Genomic DNA, 25,183 nt, shown 5'->3' on the forward strand with positions numbered 1-25,183 from the left:
GATTCCATGCTTCCCCTTGGGTTTTATCTTCTTTCACTTAAAGATGTTCTTTCCTTCCAGGTAGATTAGAAGAGATAGAAAGCATGTGTGTGTTTGGAAGTAGAGTATATGGTCTCCGGACCCACAGCATTACCTGGAAACGTATTAGAACTGTCAGTCCTCAGGCCCCACCCCAGACCTGCTGAAAACCTTGGGGGCGGCCCCAGCAATCTGTGTTATCAAGCTTTTCAGGGGATTTTGATGCACACTGGAGTTTGAGAACCGCTGAATTATATTCCATGCTTAGCTTTTCTTTTTCTTTTCCTTTTCTTAAAGAAGATGGCCCTTCTCCACTCATCTTAATTTTTTTTCTTCTTTTTTTAGTTAATTTTGGGGTGGCTGCATTGGGTCTTTGTTGCTGCGTGTGGGCTTCCTCTAGTTGCGGCGAGCGGGGGCTACTCTTCATTGTAGTGCGCAGGCTTCTCATTGCGTTGGCCTCTCTTGTTCTGGAGCACGGGCTGTAGGCACACAGGCTTCAGTAGTCGTGGCACACGGGCTTAGTTGCTCTGTGGCATGTGGGATCTTCCCGGACCAGGGCTCGAACCCGTGTCCCCTGCATTGGCAGGTGGATTCTTAACCACTGCGCCACCAGGGAAATCCTTCTTAACAGTTATTAAAAGTCCCAGAGCTACACATGAAACCATTCTCCTCAAATTGATTGTTCATTCAGCCTCAGCCCCTAAGTGCCTCTGTTCTAGAGCCTCAAGAGTCATTTTCTTGAATAGCCTACATCCCTAATGAGGAGAACATTTTGCAAAGTATAGAAATAAAAGATTTCAAAGGTTTAAGCAGCCCTCATTACAGTATGCATAGTTAACAATACATATCTCATTTTCTGTTTTGAACAGAAAATTAAACTTGAGAGGCTTCAAAAAAGAAGGAGAAGAAATGAAAGGAAGGGGAAGGAGAAAGAGGAGGTAGAGAAGAAGGAGAAGAGGAAGAAGAGGAAGAGGTATTAAAAGAGAAACACTTCCATCTTACTTGAAAAGATTGAAGGAATCAGAATGTTTACTCTAGATTTTAAAAATTAAAATGGTTCGATTGCTTTTTCTCTAAATCTGGAGAAATTGAATAAAATAAATTTAAATCTAGATTTCAAAAGCATGATCAAATGAGATTTTTTTTACAAATATTCTTATAGAAATAACTTTTTACTAGTACAGCTTACAGAGTCAGTTTGTAATTGTTACAAATTTTTGAGAAGTGGCTGGAGAGAATCACTTTAATTTTCAAGTAACACACAGCCAGCAAACACCCCTGGAAATATAACTTGGGAGGAAGGAATGCTACCTCTTTAAGAGCACAATGGAAAGTTAGCACCTGCTGAGTGGGAAAAGCTAATCACTGAACTTTTTTAATTCATTTTTTTCTTTCTCTGTAGAAAGAGCCTAAGTAGCTTTCTGCTTCTTCCTTCAGGTTATTGCTTGGAAAGGAAAATGTAGACTCCAAAAAAACCTGAAAACTTTGGGGAATGATTTCAGCAATGGATCCTGAAAGGGCAGGCACAGGTAAGATTCCTCATCTGAGTTCTCGGGCTTTAGTGTAGGTAAGAATCCAACTTTGGACAGTATCAAAATTCTGATTCCAGGTCCCCCCTCCCATTAGACTTGCAAGGTATACCAATTCAGCAAGTCTGGGGCATGGCCCAGTAATTTGCATTTTTAACAAATATACTGAGATGGTTCTGATAAGATGGTAAAAAGTCTACACTTTGAGAAAAACTGGCCATCATCTGATGTTTCCATAGGCCACAGAAATAAGATGTAAGTGTAATTAGATGTAGTAGATGGTGGGTTCGAAATGCTTAAGCCAGGATTTTCAAAAAAAAATTTTTCTTAGAACATTAGTTCTGGAATGTCCTGGGATTGGTGCTCTAAAAGCAAAGCATTCCATGGTCACATATGTTAAGAAAATGCTGCATTTTAAATCTTCCCTTTGGAAATTTGATTCACGAAGTCCATTAGAACACTAAAATCCCCTGAGACATTTCTCAATTTACAAACAAGGTTTAGATCTTACTTAATAGTTAAACAAACTTTTTTACAAGGGATTTTTTTTTTTTCTCTATAAAATTTAGTGACATTTCTCCAGAAGAGTTTTTCAATCACACTTGTTTGGAACAGACTGCGTCAAACTGTAAAATTCTATTCTGTTCTGTTGGAAATAGAAAAAATATTTTTTGGTGTTGGATAGTGTCAAAGATAAGCAAAGCTGGACACTAGTTATAGTGGTAAGGACAGATTTTAATCAGTAACATAGTTTTGCAATAGGAAAAAGGATCCAGCAGGAACAAAATTCAACTTTGATTTGTACAGAGGTGACTGAGCATTTTGTTTTAAGATTATTTATTTATTTATTTATTTTATTATTTTTGGCTCCATCGTGGTCTTAGTTGCCACCTGCGGGATCTTCGTTGAGGCATGCGGGCTTCTCTCTAGTTGTGGCGCACAAGCTCAGTAGTTGTGGTGTGTGGGCATAGTTGCCCTGCGGCATCTTAGTTCCCCAACCAGGGATCGAACACGCGTCCCCTTTATTGTAAGGCAGATTCTTTACTACTGGACCACCAGGGAAGTCCTGTGATCGAGCATTTTAAAGGGGAGATGAGGGAGTAAGGGGGTTGGCATTCAGTCAGTGAAGTTTAGAAGTGAAAAATTACAAAATGCTGGGAGGGGTTGGTCCATGAGAAGCTCATCTGGGTTTGCTACCTGGTGCTTATTGAAGTTGGGCTCCCACCCACCACACAGACTGGGAGACAGGAACCCTATCTTCAGGTGTTGTCTGGAACAAAAAGTAAATTAGTTTAGTAGCCTTGAGTTTTCTCAGGTAGGCATTTCAAGGAGGGCTAGGGATCCTCCTAGGGATACAGTCACGAGCTGTTAGAAATTAAGTTAGTATTTGTTCAAGTGTTTGTGTTTATTTACATGTTTGTTCAAGGCCAAGTTTGAGGCCTAGTGGAGGAGTGGGCTCAGAGGAGCCTGGCTAGATCAAGGAATAAGTCTTTGTCAGAAGTAAGTGGGAAGAAAGTAGAACAATTTTAGGCTCAAAGCCAAATCAGGAAGTTTTCTAACCTCCCCATCAAAAACAGAGTCGGATAAGTTCTCCCCACGGCATCATCTTGGAGTACCACATAATGCAAAACAGTGGGCACTCTGATGAAAGAACAAAGCTGCATAGTCAGGAAAACATTAACAAAAGCTAATTATAGATTAAGAACAGTAACAGCAATAACTGGTATTTTGAGCAAACACAACTCATAGTGTGTAATCAGAATACTTTTATTGACTGTAATGTTCCATTGACAGTTTATGCAGTTGGGTAAGATTTAACCTGTGCAACTGGAAGACTCTGGAAAGCCTCATGCCTTTTCTGATCACTCTTTAATAGTAGAAGTATTAGACACAGTCACAATTCATTAATTCGCAAATGATATATCTGAGAAGTGGTTAATATCCAAAGTATCAAAGAACTCATACAGCTCAATATCAAAAAATGCAGCAACCCCATTAAAAAATGGGCACAGGACCTGAATAGACACCTCCCCCACACACACCAAGAAGACATACAGATGGCCAACAGGTACATGAAAAGATGCTTAACATCACTAATCATCAGGGAAATGCAAATCAAAATCACAATGAATGGCATCAAAAAGACAGTAAATAGCAAGTATTGGCAAGGATGTGGAGAAAAGGTAACCCTCCTGCACTGTTGATGGGAATCTAAATTGATACAGCCACGATGGAAAACAGTATGGCAGTTCCCCCCGAAATTAAAAATAGAACTATGACATGATCCATCAATTCCATTACTATGTATTTATCCAAAGAAAATGAAGACACTAGTTCAAAAAAATATAGGCATCCCTATGTTCACTGCAGCATTATTTATAATCGCCAACACATGGAAGCAATGTAAGTGTCCATCCGTGGATGAATGGATAAAGAAGAGGTGGTATACACACACACACACACACACACACACACAGAAACACATATACAGGAATATTATTCAGCCATAAAAAGAGTAAAATGTTGCCATTTGAGACCATATGGATGGACCTCGAGGGCATTACGCTAAGTGAAACAAGTCAGAGAAAAACCAATACCATATGACCTCTCTTAAATTAAAAAACAAAACAAAACAAAATAAATACCAAGCTACCATATACAGAGAACAGTTTGGTGGTTGCCCCCAGGTGAGGTTGGGGGTGAGAGATATGGGGGAAGGGTGTCAAAAGATAAAAAGAAGAAGTTAAAAACAACAGTTCTCGCTTGGGCAGCACATATACTGAAATTGGAGCAGCACGGAGCAGGTTAGCATGGGCCCCACACAAGCATGGCGTGCAGATTTGTGAAGTATTACACGTTGAAAAGAAAGGAACAGTGGTTTCCAGGAATTGGAGGAAAAGAGAAATGGGGAGTTATTATTTAATGGGTGTCGGGTTTCAGTTTTGCAAGATGGAAGGAGCTCTGGAGATGGATGGTGGTGGTGACGGTCGCACAGCAATATGAATGTTTTTATATCGCTGACCTGTACATTTAAAAATGGTGAAAATGATAAATTTTGTTACATATATTTTACCACAATAAAAAAATAACACCAGCAATTTAAAAAAGAAACAGAGGACCAAGTATATAGATATTGGTTTTAGCCTCTTTGTCTTGTGGGTGCTTCTCTCGGTTTGTTGGGGCGCACCTGAGTGACCCCTCTCTGACTGGGGCTTTCAGTCACTTGGCAGTGCTTTCTTTCCCTTTGGTCTTGGTCCTCCTTGGCCCAGCCCCTCTAAGACTTGCTCTGTTGGATTCCCATTGACCTCCCAAGTGAATCCCTTGGATAAAAATCAAAACCACTCTGGTCTTAGTTTCTCCCCCATTTGGCCCACATCAAGTTCACAGAAGTACTCTCTTGTCCTTTAGCTTGTTAAGTTCTGGGGGTGGAGACAGATCTCGAAACAACTACTGCTTTGCTGCCAAAGCAGCTTTCTGGTTTCTCAGGACCCCTAGATTTCCTGGGCACTTGTCAACCAGTCCACTCTGTCTGCCCTTCTTCTAACAAGTTTTCCATTTGGCCCTGCAGAAGCTCTGCTTTTTAAACTTGAAATACGGTAGGTGGTACCTCCCTTCCCTTTGGGTGGGTAGGTGGCAGAACTTAAAGCACAGGGCGTGCTCTCTCCCAAGTGGAATTGCCAGATAAAATACAGGATGCCCAGTTACATTTGAATTTCAGATAAACAACAAATACTGTTTTAGTACAGGTATGTCCCATGAAGTATTTCAGACATAGTTCTATGAAAAAGTTATTTGTTTTTTATCTGAAATTCAAAGGTAACTGAGTAACCTGTATTTTCACTTGCTAATTCTGACCACCCTACACCCAAGAAACCTCTTCTCAAATCTTTCCCTTCCATATCACTCTTCAGTGTTAATATCCTCTAAGAGTGGGTGATAGGTTTTAAAAGATGTGAAACTCATTCTCTGGATTTCTTGACTCGCTTTCGTTGAGTACCTTACTGGAGAATTCTCGGTCTATCGCGTGCTGGTGCATCAGCTGGAAGATAATTTAACAACTTCTCACATTATTAGCAGCAGGCATTTTGCAGAGCTTTGGAGATGGCAAACCTTTGTAGAAATACTCTGGATATTCTAAGTAAACTGAGCAGTCACACAGAGAGACTATTTGAAATAGTCATAGGGCTCTGACACAAAGAATTAGTGTCCAAGTAACAGCAGCCTAGCATAAGGACAGCATGGTACGCAAAGAAGTAAATCAGCAGATGTTAAAATGAAAAAAAAAAAAAAAAAAGATGAGGGTTATAGAGCACACAGGAGCAGAGAGCTCTGTAAGCTAAGAGTTGCTACCATTTCCTTAAGGAAAATTAAAATCAGTATAAGAACATTGAACATCTACAATTTTTTCATATTAAGGTAATTTAATTTTATTTCCATTATGAATTATTAGTCATTTCTAATAGATCCTTTTTGTTGTTTCATAAAAAAACAAGTTAAAAAGCTCCTGCAGGTACTATTACGGATCTATATCTGGACCTGAACAGAGCAATCTACACCTTACGGACTGTAGTGTTATATGGGCTCGTTTCAGTTGGTGAAATTGTTTAAGGACCTCTGATACCAAATTGAGGTAATATGCTTAGTATGAACTCGCAGAAAGGATCTGACTCCAAGAAAGAATTCTGGTTTTGTTAGAAAATAAGACTCTTTGGGGAATTATGAAAAGATGGTGACCTATACACATAGGTCATTTAATACATTTACCAGTTCTTTGGGGATGGTTTTCTAGAGGTATGATTGCTGGGTGAAAGGGTAAATGCATGTGAAACTATACTAAATGTTGTCAAATTCTACTCCATAGCTGTTGAAATGTATGAGTGCCTGTTTTCCTATTCTCACAACACAGCATATGGTAAGACTTTGGATTTTAGTCGGTCTTACAATTTGTTCGAGTCTACTTTTGTATATTTATGCTTAAATTATTTATTTTATCTTTTTCCATTTTAATGGAATTTTCTCTTCCTTTGTATCTTCGAACTTTTATTTACATATATGAAGTTTCCAATTTTTCAATGTTAGTTTAATATATTGCCATCTTACTAAATTCACTTATTATTTGCAGTGGTTTTCCTTTGACTCTTAGGACTTTTCCAGATATTCAGTCATAATAGAGAATTTTTACTCTTCTATTGCAATTCAAATTTCCAAATATTTTGTCTAATTATATTAGCTAATATCTTCACTGCATTATTACATAGTAGTGCAGATAACGGGGAAATTTGACTTGTTATTTAGTGGGACTGTCTTTACTATTTCCCTATTAGTTGGCTTTCAAAATGAGGTACATATTAAGAAAGGATCCATCATTTACTAGTTACTGTATGTTTTTGTCAAAGATGGGTGTTGCTGTTTGTCAAATGCCAGGTATCAAAATCAGACAGTGTATTACTAATACTGAACTACTCTTGCATGCCGAAAAATATTTCCACTTAGTTGTGGTATATTCTTTCTATTTAAATATAATTTTTATTGAAAAGTGAACAATTTATTAGGCACAGCTGATTGAGTTTTCACAAAGTAAACATTCATGTAACAGTATACCTATCAGGAAACAAAAATTACAAAACACCAGAAACTTCCTGCCACCTTCTAGTCACTACGGATCCACAACAGAATAACCATCATCATTCCTTCCAACACCATGGATTTGTTTATTATGCTCTTACTCCCTGGAGGCCCCCAGATTCAAGCCATCAATGGCTCAGCAATGTTGCTTTCATCTAAGCTGCACTGGCAACACTAGTAGCCACTAGCCACACAGAGCTATTTAAATTTAATTTAATTAGAACGAAAAACCAAATAAACTCAGAGAATAAGAGTAATTAAAGCAAAATCAGGAATAAATAGTTAAGAAAAAGACAATAATAATAACATCAATTAACAAACTGGTTGTTTGTGAAGAGTAATGAATTAGATGAATTATTGGCTAACCAATTCAAAGCAAAAAAGAAAGAAAAAAACAACACAAATACCTCACCATAGAAATAATGGGAAAATATCCACAAATACAGAGGAAAATAAAGGAATCACAGATTACTATTTTGTTCTTTTTTTTTTTTTTTTTTTTTTAACAAGTAAGCTTGAATGTGTGGATCAAATAGAGGAGCTGTCTAGTAGAATTTAAATTACCAAAAACGATCTTATGTGGAAATAGAAAATGTAAAACCTTAAAATTTTGTTCAAGCTTGATTAAAATATTAATTGAAACTGTAGGACAGAAGTCACAGTTTTATTCAGTAAAAAACCTTAGGAAGGAAAAGAAATAGCTAACCTAGTTGCTTCATAGAATATGAGGTCTAGGATAGTCTTTACTTTTTATTATAAATATAATAAACACATAAAATCAACAGTAATCACAGAGAAAAATGAGTGTGTGTTTGAAAAAGAAAAGGGAACATTCTACTTAAGTTATATTTCTACATAGTCCGTATCTTGGCAATAAAAGATTGAGTTCCTGTGTAGCTTAGTTTATTATAAGAGCAAGGCCTTGATATTTCTGCTCTTTAACTCAAAGTAATTTATTGCCATGACTTTAGTATGTGATCCTTAACTGAGGGGCTGTCATTACTGTAATCCTTTTCCTTCTTGTTAGAATAAATTGTATTTTTTTTGAAAATGATGATTGTAGGAAATTTAATGTTAGCACCTGTAGTGTAGGGTTGAATGGAGTCCCCCTGAAAGATGTGTTCTCATTGTGACACCCAGAACCTGTCTATGTGACCTTAGTTGGAAAAAGGGTCTTTACAGGTGCAGTGAAATTGAAGATTCTGAGGCGAGATCATCCTGGCTTATCTGCCCTAAATTCAATGACAAGTGTCCTTACAAGAAACTGTAGGAACAGGGAAGGTTTTTCTCCTACAGCTTTCAGAGGGAGCACAACCTTGTCAATACCTTAACTTTGGACTTCTGAGCTCCAGGACTGTGAGAGAATTATTGGTTTTTTTCTTTTCAAGCCACTAATTTTGTAGTGATTTGTTACGGCAGCCCTTGGGAACTAATACATCACCCCTGTTGTAATGTTCATACTAATACTGTAATGATTACCTTGATATCTGTCAGTTCATTTTATTTGTAACTCTCCACGATAGGTGTGGTATAAATTTACTTCCTTAAGAGAAAGGTTTAAAATATTTTGTCTTGGATTTCCTAGTAGAGGTCTATTTGAGAAAAAGAAATGAGTCATTCTAACAGATTCATTTTACACCCAAATGCAAAGCCTGTATTTAAAATTTTATTTTATTTATTTATTTCCAGTTTTATTGAGCTGTAACTGACGTACAGCACATGTATAAGTTTAAGGTGTACAACATAATGACTTGACTTACATACGTCATGAAATGATTACATCGTCTCATGTAGGTACAACAAAGCTTGTATTTTTGACAAGTGAGATAAATTTGAAAACATTAGCACAGCAGCAGCCATGGAAGAAACGTGCCCACTCCCTGTGCCTCTTGCCATAATGTTGGGTTCAGAAAAGTTTACATTTAAAATTTTTAGACCTTCAGGTGATACTAATTCCACAACTGAATTATGTGATAGTAAAATTTGGTAGAGATAGAAGAAATATTTTTAATTATTATGATAAAAATAATCTAACATTAAAGTAATAATAGTAGAAAGGACAATGATATAAATGCTTGTGAAATTTATAATTTTATAAATGCTTATGAAAATTTTAGAGACTATAAAAGTAGGACATGTATAAAAAGAGTCCTTGTCCAAATTGTTTTAATAGTAGAACGTTTCAATACAAGCAAATACAAGAAAGCACTATTACTAGTTCAAAGGATACAATAAAATACTGAGTACCTCAATTGAAGCCAAAACTGTGTTTATCAAATGTTAACATCCTACCATAATTTTAAACTTTCAAAGTAGAAGTAAATGGTAATAGTAGCATCATGCCTTATGATACGGTAGTGGAGTCATTCCCACTAAAGTCATCACAATAATCTAGAAATTCTATCCAAAGTGATTAGATGACACAAAGAAATGAGAAGTGTAAATGCTTGTGAGAAAATAAGAATATTTTAAGATTATACAGTTTATATGCAGATTATACAGTTCATTACATATAACATCAAGATAATCACTAATTTCCAAAAATGCCAATAGGTTTCCTACATATAAAAAATATATATATATAAAATATATATAATAAAGAAAAGTATACATTATTAAAGCAAAAAAGTAGTTGAAATGCATTGACAAAAGATCAGCATTTAATGTACAGAAATTATATATTGAAGAAATACTCAAATTATAGTGAGGGATATCAATATATACTTTAATAAATGGGAAAAGATTTCCATTTATGGCAATATGGTAGATCAGATTGATTATCTTGTTTAAAGCATTTTTTCTAAAAGTTTGCTTTTAAATGAATAACCTGGTTTTAAAAAAATGATCAGAAGAAAGACTTCAAAAAAGACTGAAAATAGAATTTGGTAGTATTGAACGTAGCTTTTGCTCCAAGGGAAGCTGTTAAATAGTAGTTACCCTGAGCTTCTGTTTTGATAGTCACACAAGATACCGAAGAAGGCATTTGGTGCCTAAGACTTATGAAAGGTGGGGAATGCAATAGGCCTCTGTATAAAGCTGAAAATCTAAATGGATCTCTTGGGATCAAAAAATCAACTTACCTCACAGAAACAGACGGCAAGAAAACATGCCTGAGTTGACATTGGTACTAATGGAAAAAGAACAACATCTTCCCTGAGATGTTTTATTTGCTCACATCATTTTATGGCTTAAATTCACACTACCTGTTTCATCTGAGAGGCGTCAAGTGGAAAATTAAAAGCGGTTGAAGTCATTAGGGCCCCAAGCTAACTGGCAGAAGCAAATGAAAATCTTTTTTGAAAAAAAAGAAAAAAGAAACCAAAGGTGTCCAATAATTCTCTCAGATAAAATTCTAAACAGTATACATTCACAGTCTATGGCCATAAAATAGTGAGTCCTCAGGGGGATGTATCAATAAATTAAAGTCACAGTAACATACTCCGCACCCACTAAAATGGGTAAAATTTAAGAGATTGACAATACCAAGTACTGATGAAAATGTAGAGTAACAAGAACTCTCATGGATTACTTGGATACAGTAGTATAATTGCTTTGGTGAAATGCTTAACAATTTATTATAAAGTTAATATACACTTACTCTACAGCTGAGTAATTATTTGCCCAGACAATTACCTAAGTGAAACATAAATATATGTCCACCAAAAAGAGACATATGTGAGTGTTCATTTCAACTTGATTCATATTCGCCAAAACATGCAAAGAACCCAAATGTCTATCATCTGCTGAATGGATAAGCCATTTGTTGTACATTCGTAGAATGAAATAATGCTTGACAATCAAAAGGAACAAACTATTGATACAAGTAAGAACATGGGCTAAATAAATATTGAGGTACCCAGGCAATTACTGCTAGGCAGTGCATATATTGGAGAGACTAAAAACAAACAACAAGTTATGAGTTCACTTGGAAAGGTAATCAAAGCATATTTTACACTAAAAATAATTATACAAATAAACAATTTGCTAAACAGTGTATTTTCCATCTCATTTCTGATTTCAAAGAATAACTTCAAATATGTGCAACTATAAATAGAAAGATGGATGGATAGATGGATAAATGGCTAGATAGATATGTTTAAAAATTGACAAAAGTCTGGAAAGATAAGTATCAAACAGGAGATGTCTACTCTGGTTATGGGATTGTATAGAATTGATGAAGGAGTATATAAAGAGAGAACTTGCACTGTTAAATGTATAAGTAAGGAGAAAGTCTTCCAGTTCTGGATAATTGGTTTCCTTTGGTGTGAAATCTGAGTTGAGAGGCTGGCAGATATTCACACTGAAGTCAGGAAACAGGCTGCCTACGCAGGGAGCTCTACTCAGTATTCTGTAATAACCTATATGGGTAAAGAATGTGAAAACGAATGCCTGTATCCATGTGTATGACTGAATCACTTTGCTGTACACCTGAAACTAACACAACATTGTAAAGCAACTATAATCCAATAAAAAAGTTTTAAGTGCTTGAAATAAATATGACAAAATTAATAGTTGATGATTCTGAGTTGTGAGAATATAGGTTTTCTATGTGTAATGTTTTAAATATCTAAAATAAAGAATAACAAAGAAGAAAAAAAGAAACAGGCTGCCTGTACCGTAGGCAATATGATCAACATTATAGAGACTCAGAAGGGCCTGCAGTCAGCAAGAGCCAAGGGGTGCCCAGTTATCAGAAGAACCGAGGACATCGGCAGAAAATGCTATCAGAATACCTGAGATAGAACTGGGTCAATCAGTCGTACCCCCAGAGATGCTAGATATTAAACTTTCAAACAATTCTAGTGTATAAAAATCATCACATCAGGACCAAGTGGGTTTATCTCAGGAGCGCAAAGTTAGTTTAACATTCAAAAAAAATAAGTGTCATGTGGCCATGTTAACAACAACAAAAAAAGGAGAATTATAGATGCAGAAAATGAATTTGATAAAATCTAACATGCAAACATTATAGAAACCTGAGGAAACTAGGAATATAAGAGAATTACCTCGGGCTTCCCTGGTGGTGTAGTGGTTGAGAGTCTGCCTGCTAATGCAGGGGACACGGGTTCGAGCCCTGGTCTGGGAAGATCCCACATGCCGCGGAGCAACTAGGCCCGTGAGCCACAACTATTGAACCTGCGCGTCTGGAGCCTGTGCTCCGCAACAAGAGAGGCCACGATAGTGAGACGCCCACGCACCACGATGAAGAGTGGCCTCTGCTTGCTACAGCTAGAGAAAGCCCACGCACAGAAACAAAGACCCAACACAGCCAAAAATAAATAAATTAATTAAAAAAAAAAAAAGAATTACCTCAATCTGATAAAGGGTATCTACCCCAAAAACCTACAGCTAACACGGAAGACTAGGGTGAAAGACTGAAGACTTTGACTTTTTTTTGTTAAATGTTTTAAATTTTTATTTGGAGGTCTAAAAAGAAGCCTAGCAAACTTCTTCTTGTTTTTTAATCCACTATAATTCCTATTTGTCATTTATTTCAGGAAAAACATTAGAGAATGAAAGATCATATTTCATCTAATCTAAGACACAATCATTTTGTGTCATACCATTATTTATTGTGCAATTGATAAAAAATTGCCAACTAATTGTCAGATGCCAACAATTAGGAGAAACATTTTAATTTTTGATATCTTAAAAGTGAAATAAAATTTCATCTCAGAGTTAATGAAGGGAGATACTTAGCAGAGAACATGTAAGATGCAATAAACATATTATGGAAATATAATACAAAAAGAATGAAAAAATACTTACTAGAATGGAAAAGTTTTGAGGACTTTGCCCTTAAGATCAAGAGTAAGACAAGATGTCTATCCTTGCCACTTCCATTCAACATTGTACTGGAGGCTCTAGCCAGGGCAGTATGGCAAGGGGGAGAAAATAAAAGGTATTTAGATTGGGAAGGAATAGGTAAAACTATCTTTATTTGCATATGACGTTATCATATGAATTCTAATGAACCTACACGCGAAAAAACTATTAGAAATAATGAATTATGTAAGGTCACAGGAACAATGCCCATGTAGGAAAATTAATGCATTTTCTTATACTACAAAGAACAATTGAAACTAGAAATTCCCCTTTTTAGATCTTGAGCAAATATTGAACTTTTCTGAGTCAAGTTTCCTGACCTATGAAATGAAGGAGTCGGAGAAGATGGGATGATCTCGAAGGCTCCTTTTCACTTGATTCTCTAGTGTTTCACTACTCTGTAACTTCGTGAGATCAGAGATTCTGTTTTGATCATCATGTTATTTCATAGAGCCCAGAACTGTAGGTATAAATACATTGTTGAATAATAAAAGAATGACATGCTGGAATAAGCCACCAAAGAACAGGAATGAGACTCCACTTGTGCAGATATTTTATGAAATAAGTAAAGAGCTGCCGTCTGAAGAGCCTTGTTATTCGAAAGTCAGAGACTAAACTCTGTGGTCTCTTTTAAGGTTTCCTTTGGCTCTAGGAGTATATAATTCTTCCCATCTGAGAATATCCATCGTGATAATGAACTGCCAATCAGAAAGCTGTTACTTACACTACCTTGAACGTCGCACTGCGCTAGGCACTGTGCGGGAAGAACAGTAGCCCATTCCCTGCCAGAGACCAAGAGTCAGAGGCAGAAACCAGAATGAAAATTATGTTCCATCTCCAACAGAAGCTCAAGTGTTTGTAAAATTACCCTCTAACTTCTCTCTCTTCCCTAAAATTATGGAGAGCCAAGACCTTTGGCTGTAATAACTTCAAATCACAGAATACTTAACCTAGTTTAATATGTAATTGGCTTTGAATGTATCTGAGCTCTGCATGCTTCATTATTCTTTTGGCAACCAGGCTGTAAAAAAGTTTGCGTGTGTAAGCCTACAGAATGATCCCTGTTAGAATGTGTATTTTACCAAGGTTAGTTCTGCTTCATATCACCCCTGGGAGGCAGGTCAAAATTAAACTTTATCTTGGAAGCAAACACACAGACACACACACCCAGTGAACTAAAACCAAGAATCTAAATAGTAGGCAACTGAGATTATTTCCCCTGAGCCAACATAGACTGAACTCAGAGCCAGGCAGCTCCAAAGAATCAGGTGTCAGGTGACCTCCGAATGAGTCAGTAAATGTGTGAGTGCTAAGAACACATGCAGAGTTGGTGACCAGGACTCATTTCAGAGAGAGAACAAGGAACCAGGGGGAGTAACAAACATGAAATTTCAGACAAAAACTAATGGCCCCTAGATTCCAAATGTACTCACATAGTCAAAAGCACTTTTTAGGGTAAAAAGATATTAAAATGGAAATATTTTAAAAGATGAAGAGTATGATCGTAAAGCAGCCTAATTTTTTTCCCTCCCACTGTCCATTTAAACCCCTCTGAATGTGAATGAAAAAAAGGGGAAAATATATATATAGAGAGAAGGAAGAGTTGGAGGAGGAGGGGAAGGTGGGGAGGTGGATTTATTTAAGGCACTGACTCACATGATTGTGCAGGCTGGCAAGTCCAAGATCGAGAACAAGCCAGCAGGCTGGAATTCAGGTAAGACTCCTGAGTCTGAAATCCTTTAGGCAGGCCAGACAGGCTCAAAATACAGGCAGTATTTCTGTGTTGGAACATTGGAGCCAAATTCCTTCTTCAGATAACCTGTCTTTGCTCTTAAGGCCTTTAACTGATTGGATGGGGCCCACCCACCTGATGAAGGAGAGTCTGCTTTACTCAAAGTCCACTGATTTCAATGTTAGTCCCATCAAAAAATACCTTCACAGCAACATCCAGACTGGTGTTTGGCCAAACAACTGGGCACCAGAGCCTAGCCAAGTTGACACATAAAATTAACTATCACAGTAGGTAATTCTGCCCCAGCCCCTTGGAGGAAAATAAGAGTAGTAATTATGATTCTCTGCTTCCTCCTAGGAAATGAACAGTTCTCAAGTCATTTCAAGCCACAAAACGGTCTCAATTCAAGATTTCAAATAGTCTAAACATCCAGGTCCATGTAAGGTTAATGCTTCATCCCTCCATCAGCTCGGGTCTGCTTTGGGCAGGCTGCCTGTATTGGTGGTGGGAGAGGGAGTGTCTGCTTCTACAGGTCCTAGCCTAGTACCTCGATTTTTCCTCCCTCATGCACTAGGCAGACTCTAGTTCTTCCAGGGTTGATATCAAAATGAACAGGAGTCACTGATGCTGTCATGAGCCGTTTGGTCATGAGCCGTTTGGTCATGAGCTGTTTGGTCATGAGCCGTTTGGTCTTAGCACTCTCTGGGCTTCAGAGAAATTGAAAGGTGACCTTTCTCTCAAGGGATGTTTTTGTCTGCTTTTATCGACACATCTCACCCCCATCTTGGGACGTCTCACTTGTCTTCCCTTGATGCAAGTACATAAATGTCTCTCCTCTGACTTAACACTGGTATCCCTTTCTCAGCTCCTGGGAACAAGCTGGTCCATTATCTTTATGTTGGTCACCCCACTCTTCCAGGCAGTCATGTTCTTTCTTTCCCAGGAGTCTCAGGTATGGATCTTGGTAAATACACAGGCATCAAGACCCTGATAAACTGGGATCCTGCACAAAATGCTGTGCTAACGGTGCTCTCTTTGTAGAGCAGCTCATCAGGGATAGCTTCAGTCCACCAGATTTCAGAGACCTAAGTTGGCTGTCAGTCTCCTTCACCCTCTAAGCTTTCAGGGACAGAAACTGAGGTCCTGGAATTGACCCATGAGGTCCCCTTCTCTTGTACAGTTGACCCTTGGACAATATGGGTTTGAACTGCTTGGGTCCACTTATACATGGAGTTTCTCCAATAAATATGTACTGTGGTACTACGTGATCCATTGTTGGTTGAACCCCTGGATGCAGCACCACGAGGACAGTGGGAGGATTGTCAAGTCGTAGGTGGATTTTCGACTGCTCCAAGGATCTAAGTCCCTAATCCTCACATTGTTCAAGAGTCAACAGGGTTGAATTTAGGGAAAACTCTCCCACCGCTCCCTAAGGAAGGAGAGTTTCCTCTAAGGCTCCCCAACTACTGCCAGACCTGGGCTTTAAGCTTTCTCCCACTTGTCCCCCAAAGCTATCAAACTCAATTTAGGAGATATGTACATATAGGTCAGAGGCAAGTTTGGTGTTCCCTTATGTCTCTTCTATGCATATAAAAATATTTTATGCAGCGTTTTTAGTTAGTTTTTGAAGGAGGAATTCTTCAAATAACCTAGCCTAACATCATTTCTAGAAGCTAAATTTGAAATTTTCCAATTCTCCAATATAACACGCCACCTTGGAATAGAACTGCTTACTTATTAAAATATAATTAAAGTAGTAACAACTGATGAAAATGATTATTTTAACTAAAAACCTTCTTAATCTTGTTCTACAGAATGACAATAGATGTGAAAGAAAAAAGGAGCGTGGTTTGTGGTCAAATAAATTTTGCAGATGCTGTAATAAACACTTTCTGGACAGGTTTCCTCTGAACTTTAATATGCATACTTATGTAAAGGAGAGGTGTATATGTTGCTGTCCTTTCCGAACCTATTTTAACACAAAATTTCTTTTATACTGTAGCATCTCCAAGGACTAGTGTTCCACAGCATGTACTTCAGAAAAATTAAAAAATCCTAAAAACTAACAGCTGCAGATTTGGGAAGATATGGTCATATATGTGTATGATAATTTATTTTTCCCAGTGTTTATGCACCTAACTTTGCCTATTTTCAGCTTTTATAAAACCACTTTGTATCTTTTGCATATTGCAAAATGCTACTTGTTAAAAGATCAAAAAGAAAAGACAATAACTTATATTATTGTCTGTAAACTGATTTTTCTGTTTTCAGGTTGATATTTAAGGACTTAAGAAATCTTGAGTAGATATGATTTCAAGATAAACCTTGGCACACAGGATCTCTTAATGATTTTCTGATGAGTCCCTATGGATTCTTTCGGGACCCCTATTTTTGTATTCAGTTCTCTCAAAGGTGGTAGTAGCATACAAATATTTGCCCTGGCTGCGGGGGCTGGGGGGGGGGAATTGTGAGGTAATTCTGAGTTTAGAGAAGATAAATGTGAAGGAATACAAAACATCAATGAGTTTTCGTAAGTTGAATTCTATGTGAACTTTGTGAATCATTTGGATTGAAAGTGTGGCCCCCCTTCACTCTAGAATCAGCCCCAAGACATATTACTAGCACTGCTTGACACTTTGTTAAGTATTCGCCATAAATTCCTACTTTCATAGACAGTTTTAGTTTTAATTAGTTTACACTGGTGTAGCGTTCCTTACAGAAGGAACGTCATTGTGGTGGGGATTATGGATGGATTTCTTGAGTAATGATGAAGGTTACTAACAAAAGGCCATGCAAACTCACATCATCTCCTCCCATACTCCTAATATAGAACAGCAAAGAAGTTTAACTTCCCCATCTTATTTGCAGTTATTTTCTTAAATTGTATTATATTCAAAGAAAAAGCTATAAATTATTCATATATCTCTTACCTAATCGTGGATTACATTTCAAAATGATGATAATCAACAGGCTATAGAAAATGGTACGATATTTATAGCAACATGGTAACCAACTTAATTAAGTAATATCAAAGACAAATTGAAATCTCTATGTTCTTTCTCTTGATTCAGACAATTTTCTTCATGATATGATAACTCAGATGGAATTACATGGCTTGATTACTTTTTAAAGTGATTATTGAGTTCTCCAGATACTTATTGGTTCCTCAGGATCAGTTATCCACATTTATTAAGTGCTATATCTAATTGGCAAATCTATTCCACTTACACTTTTTAAATTGCTCCATTGTTGGTCAAATTGTGTTTGATGGTACCAGACTCCATTATACAAAGTAATTTAGTTATAAATACGATTTTAGGTTTCCCTAATGTTGTTTCTCTGATTATACATGACAACTTGGATAGACTAGAGCCATTGTAAAGACTGGAGCTGCCATATCATTTTCCATATTATGGAATCAGTCTATATTCTTTATAAATTTGGATCCCAGCAGCAGGTTTAAACTTGATTTGCTGCATCATCGTTTATATTATAGGCAAACTCAAGTGAGTAGCAGTACAATAATATCCATAGTTCAATAGATGAAGACAGCCCATAAAATCCAGATTGTTTGATGATAGAATCTAAGAGTTAAAAGAGACATCGATGATGTAGTACAACTTCTAACTAAGGCAGAAGTATCCTCTGCTATGTACCAGATAGGGGATAGTTATTTTTTTATTTATACAAGTTCAACAATTAAAAAAAAGAAAATCACTTGCTAACAGGGAATCCCATTACAGTTCAAAGCATCAGAGAAGTATCACATCCTTGTGGTTAAGCCTATAGCCTATAGAGCCAGATTGTGTGTTCAAATACCATTTCTACTATCTCCTTACTGGGAAGCTAAGTACATTTCATCACATCCCTGTACTTCAGATCTGTGATGTGGAAAATAGATTTCTATAAAGATTACATTCATTGAGACATACAAAGACACAGAGTTAATAATGTACAAACATACCTAGAAGAACTATTGGCATGAAAACAATAATATTTTTTAGAAAATGATTCCACATATTAAACTAAACCTGTCTCCCAGTACCTTCCACTCATCAGTTCTAGCTCTGACTCTAAAAGTGCACATTGGGAAACATTCCCTCTTCTACATTTCCAGTCTTGGTCTTCCAGACTTCTTTTCTTCAGGCAGAGAGTTACCAAGTCTCTAATATACATGAATACTGTCTTCAAGCCAGTGGAGGCCTAGGCTAAGATGCATGTGTTTCTTGATTTCTTTGCTGATTCACGGCACTCTACAATGATTTTTAAATTTTTTTTTTTCAGTACACGGGCCTCTCACTGCTGTGGCCTCACCCATTGCAGAGCACAGGCTCCGGACGCACAGGCTCAGCAGCCATGGCTCACGGGCCCAGCCGCTCCGCGGCATGTGGGATCTTCCCAGACTGGGGCACGAACCCGTGTCCCCTGCATCGGCAGGTGGACTCTCAACCACTGCGCCACCAGGGAAGCCCTAATTTTGTTTTCTGAAATTGAGATGTAATTGACATATAACACTATATTAGTTTCGGGTATAAAACATAATGATTTGATATTTGTATATATTGCAAAATGATCACCACAAAAGGTATAGTTAACAGCCATCACCATACATAGTTACAATGTTTTTTTCTTGGGATGAGCACTTTTAAGATCTACTCTCTCAGCAATGTTTTTTGTAATTAATTCTTTTTTATTGGAGTGTAGTCGATTTACAATGTTGTGTTTCTGCTGTACAGCAAAGTGAGTCAGTTAATATATATGCACTCTTTTTTCAGATGCTATTCACATATAGGTCATTACAGAGTATTGAATAGAGTTCCCTGTGCTATGTAGTAGGTTCTTATTCTCAGCAACTTTTAAATACATAATACAGTAGTATTAACTATAGTCACCATGCTGTACGTTACATCCTCATGTCTTATTTATTTTATAAATTGGAGTTTTTACCTTTTGACCTCCTTCACCCACTTTGCCCACCCCTTACTGCTGCCGCCTGCTTCGGGCAACCAGAGAATCTGTTCTTTATGTCTGTAAGCTCACTTTGTTTTTGTTTAGATTCTACGTGCATGTAAGATCGTACAGTGTTTTTCACTTACGGAGCCCTTAAGGTCCACTCATTTGTTGCAAATAGCAAGATTTCCTTCTTTTTTATAATGCTGGATAATACTCATATATATATATTATGTGTTCTTTATCTATTCATCCACTGACGAACGCTTAGGATGCCACCATGTCTTTACCTTTGTAAAGAATGCAGCAATGAAATGGGGGCACAATGACTGCTTTTAAAGAACCTCAGCGTGCCTCATATCCCTTCACAAACTTCACATTCATTTTAGCAAAAACGTGACCACTAAATTTAGAACGAGGAAAGTATGTCACACGCCAAATAGAGGCACACACAATGTGTGCTTTGTTGCTGTGGCTGCTGGGACTAGAGACAGAGCACATCCTTCCGGAGCACCACTTCCCTCTGTGGGGCGTCCTAAGGCTGTGGAAGAGCAACTGGATCAAAATACACAGTAAATATTTAGTCATCGTTTCGCGTTCAGAAGACAGAATCTTTTCCATTTCCTCATGTACTTTTTTTATTTTTTTATTTATTTTTTTTTTTGCGGTACGCGGGCCTCTCACTGTTGTGGCCTCTCCCGTTGCAGAGCACAGGCTCCGGACGCGCAGGCTCAGCGGCTATGGCTCACGGGCCCAGCCGCTCCGCGGCATGTGGGATCTTCCCGGACCAGGACACTAACCCGTGTCCCCTGCAGCGGCAGGCAGACTCTCAACCACTGCGCCACCAGGGAAACCCTTCTCCATGTTTTTCTTTGCCTTTAGAAGTCTTTTTCCAAAATTCATCTCTAGTTTCCTTAGTAACTCAGTCTTTACAGAAACTCTTGTGATGTTTGATACTGGATATTACTCGCCGTCTAATTCATGGGGCTTCCTCATCCTACAACTATTAGATTTCTGATTTCAAAGGGCAAGTGGCTAGCAATATGCATGATGGCTTCTTCAGTTCTCATTAAAATATGATTGTAAATATATGAAGCAAAAAATATGGAAACAGCAGAAGATGAAAACTCAGAATAAAGAAACGAAAATTGGAAAATAACCTAATGTCAAAGAAAAATTGTAATTATTTATATTGCAGATGGAGCCAGCTGGGAAGATGCTCCGTATTCCATTCTTCTATTCCAAGACCTGGATGATTAAGGAAATAAGCAGTTTTTCTATGATGTCAGGTATGATGTTTACCTTATTTGAGTGGTGGAATTGTGAGTGATTTTGACATATTTGCCAATATTTATTTCTTTCTAATTTTTAAAGTCTAAATAGCTTTAAGAAGAGAGCATCTATCTATCAGCAAAGATAATCTCAAATGTGAAGTGGTTGTTTTGGGGATTGGAAGTTTGGGTGATGATTTTGTCCTTTTATTTTATTATTTTTCCAAATATTTTTTTACTATATTTACATGTTATATATAATTATAGAATAGAATATAGTTTTTAAAAGACAATACAATAGAGGACTCTGAGAACATTGGTTTTATTGCCTCTTATTTCAAGTCAGATTTGCAACAAAATATTTTCTTTCCTACTTGATATTTTTTATCACCAAAGTGAGAAAGATTATCTTTTTTATGAGAAAGACTTGTTTATATGTATATATAAGAAATTCAAATGGTTGTCTGGATTCTTACCCAAAATGGAGGGTGTGTTTGAGTGGTCTGCGTTAAAATATAGTCTAGGTAGCACTCAGAACTTACAATGGTTATTCCAGAGCTAGACTGTGTAGAAGCTAAAACTGAGGATGACTTTTTAATAATAATCATTTTAACAATGTGGAGAGAATTATTGAGATAATCTGTGTCATTAATATAATATCTTTGGATGCATAAGGGGCTGTGGCATATCTTAAAAGATATAGGAGTCATCCTCAGAAGCAACTAAAACTGAGGTATGATAAGAGACTCTTGTAACTGCTTTAGACTTTATTGTTTTATTATTGTTATTATGATTAAGGCATAATTTACATACATTGAATGTACAAATTTTAAGTGTACAGTTCTATCACTTTTAACAGATCCATATAACCTGTATAATCTGCATCTATATGAAGGTATAGAACATTTCTATCACTACAGAAAGTTCTCTTAGGCTTCTTACCAGACCATTTGGTTTCTTTCCAGTTTAAGGCTTTTGTGAATAAGGATACTATGAATGTTCTTGTCCATTATAGTAGATACACTCATTTCTGTTGGGCATATGTACAGGAGTGAGGTCGCTAGGTTATGGGGTATGTGTATGTTGAGATTTAGTAAGTACCTTAAAATATTTTTCTATGTGACTGGACCAATTTACACTCATCCCGCTAAGTAAGAAATTCACAGTTGCTCCATATACTTACTAACACTTAGTATTGTTCATATTTTAATTTTACTCATCCTGGTATGTAATGACAACTCTTTTGGGTTTTAATTTGCATTTTTCTGGTGAGTAACGGTGTGAGCCTTTTTTCATATGTTTATTGGGTGTTTCGATGTCTTCTATTATGAAGAGCCTGCCTATCACAGTGTATCGTAAATGTCTATTTGCTTGTCTATAATTATGTTCTCACAACTGGTCTGTGAGTTCCCTAAAGGTAAGGAATGTTTTTAATAGACCTTTCTTTTCCTGATACTTAGCACACTGCACTAGCCCACTGAAGATTCTAAAAAATATTAGTTTGACCAAAAAAGGGATAATAATTAAATAGCTCCTTGTATGTGTCAGGTGCTCTTGTGTATTACCTCAGTTAATTCCCACAGCAAATCCACTTACCGATGAGGAACTTGAAGCTCAGAGAGCTTCAAATATTTGCAATGGCCATAGAGCTGGTGAGTGGCTTGCATTGCTATAGACTAAAACCAAGACTTTCTCCTTTGAAAAGTGTTTCCATTGTTCCTTCTAATCCACTACAATGGCTTCAAATTAGAAAGCAGTCTTTCATTGTATTCATTTTGCACCCATGTTTACTGCTCATGATGGCAGAGGATGGTGTGCTAATATCCAAGTTTCTCTTCTTTTCTCTGGGCACACAGCTAAATTACCTTTCCCAGGCCCCTTGAAGTTGGGTAGGGTCTGTGACCAAGTTACAGCAATAGAATGTGATCTAATATTGTGTATACCACTTCCAGGTTTCACCTATAAAAATCTCCCACACGCAATCGCCCGCTTGCTGCCTACATCTTGAAGATGGTGGCAACATGAGCTATAAGGAGGCTGGGTCCCTGAGTGACTGTGTGGAACAGAAACTCCTCCCCTCCCCCCACCACACTGGTCTGTCATGAGTGAACTTGAAGCTGTTATCATGATAGACCACAGAGATGTCAAAGTTTGTTATAGAAGCCCAGTCACCTAAGTCTCTCTCTAGATATTGGTGATGTGGAGATGATGGACTTTGAGAACTTCAGTTTGGTAAATAAAGAATTCTAACACATGGCAAATGTTGTAATAAAGGTACAAACTAAGTTCTCTGGCAAATGATGGAGACAGATCAGTTCTGCCTTGTAAACTTAAAGAATATCTCACTGAGGGGATAATATTTTTTTACCTTGTCCTTGGAAGATCAGATCGAAGTGATGGGCATTTCAGGTTGTAGAAACAGCGTGAGGAAATGTATGGAAAGCTAAAAAGCATGGTGTACCGCTTTTGCCTGGAGATTTGTGAAGTTCAGTGTGGCTAGATTACAACTCATATGAGGAGAATGGTAAGAGAGAAATTCAAAAAAAAAAAAAAAAAAGTTTGGTGGCCACAATTGAAGCATCTACTCTACCATGAAAAGGAATTAGAAGTTGGTGTTATGATCAATGGGGAGCCATTTTTTATGAATTGAAGGGAAAGAAACTGGACCAGGAAAATCATTTAAAGGCATTGCAATTATCCAGATGAAAAATAATGAGGATCAGAGCTAAAACATTGTCAGTGGGTATTAAGAGGAGGTAGATTTTTAAAATTAATGTGGCTGTGGAGACAAAACGAATGACATTTAGACTGTTTCTTTTGTTGAATGTCACCCACTATTAGAAAAGTATTACATAAATCAAGTCCAAATGAATCTCTGGTATTTTCAGGTCTTCTTCTAGAGTCTCTGTTTCTTGTTAAAATGTCAATTGTTGATTTCTTTCTCTAACTTCTCAGAACTTCTGGCGGCCTTGTTCTACTTAAAATGTGCTCAACAATAATATTCTGTCAATGAAAAAAAACAAGTTAAGATTTCTGTAATTGTTCCTTGCGTGCTGTTCCCCAACATTTCAGTTTGTTTTCTGTTTTAGATGGAAGATAAACACTTTAACTCCACAAATAGTTATTGAGCTCCTATTATGTTCTCAGCATAGCAGTAGTCAATAATGATAAAGAGAGTATAATCCTCAATTTTCAGCCTTTATGAAATTCCTGGTCTAGAGTCAGTAGGGAAAAGGAAATCAAGAAGGGTAACAACTCCAAATGGCAACGATACAGTCTAAAGCTGCTACCAAAATGAAGTATTATGAGGGTTCAAATTGCTAAGAAGATTCAAAGGAGTGATGTTAGGTATTTGGAATGGTAGGTGTGGTTTTGTGCAGACTTCACGCAATGTGGCATAGGTTTCAATGATGAAGGTGATGATGATGGTGATGATAATGATGATGGTGGTGGAGGACAAGTTCCTTTTAGCATCTGTAATTAGATGACACTGGAGTTACTACTGACATGCCTGTGGGCATATGACCAGGAAGGCTGTTCTTCCACATGCATGCCTGGTCTCCCGCATTAATGATTCAAATCACTGATTATGTAATAACAATAATGAGAATTGCTAGCCAAAGAGTCAATTTTCACTGTTTGTTTTGCTTCTCAGGTGAATAAAGGCAGTTTTAGAAAGGCTCCCGTGAATTAACAGAATAAAGCAAACACACAGGAGGAAAAGTATCACCAAGGATTAAGGAAGCTCACGTTAGAATCAGAGTAGGAGACACACAGAAGCTTAGCAAAGGGAATTAAGGAGCAGTTTCTTTTCTTCTGCCTCTGAAAATTTACTTGCAAACTGAATCACAAGCAGAGGAGGAAAAGGTAGGCCATTGTATGATGAGAGGGGGAAGGAAAAAAAAAGCAGCAAGTAGGATTTTAGTTTGTTTTTTAGAGGATTAAATAAGGCTGATGCCAGGAACATGCTGAAGTAAATTTCCCAAAGGGGTAAGGTTTTGGCAGAAAATCAGAATCATGTATTTAGAAATGAGCATTATTCTTTAACTATACCAACAAAAACTCTAAAGTATTCAGCCTGGAAATGAATTTGGAAAGAATATAATAGATGTATTCATTCATTCATTCATTTATTCTGCGAACATATATTGAATGGCTATTATAGAACAGACACTCTGTGAGGCATTGGTAGGAAAAAAAGGCTGAGACAGTCAGGCCTCCCTCAAGAAGTT

At 37.1% G+C, this 25,183-nt stretch overlaps 1 long non-coding RNA gene across 1 annotated transcript; it reads left to right on the forward strand.

Annotated features, from left to right (window-relative positions):
• Positions 1 to 893: 893 nt before the first annotated feature.
• On the forward strand, positions 894 to 20,969 carry LOC113625076 (uncharacterized). The gene is made up of 3 exons (XR_003434554.1): positions 894 to 991; positions 1,456 to 1,547; positions 20,879 to 20,969. It is a non-coding gene; the product is annotated as an uncharacterized LOC113625076 (long non-coding RNA).
• Positions 20,970 to 25,183: the final 4,214 nt, after the last annotated feature.

The sequence above is a fragment of the Aethalodelphis obliquidens genome, unplaced genomic scaffold (assembly GCF_003676395.1).
Source record: "Aethalodelphis obliquidens isolate GAN/ISIS:26980383/991018 unplaced genomic scaffold, ASM367639v1 scaffold2, whole genome shotgun sequence".
Lineage (NCBI taxonomy): Eukaryota > Metazoa > Chordata > Mammalia > Artiodactyla > Delphinidae > Aethalodelphis > Aethalodelphis obliquidens.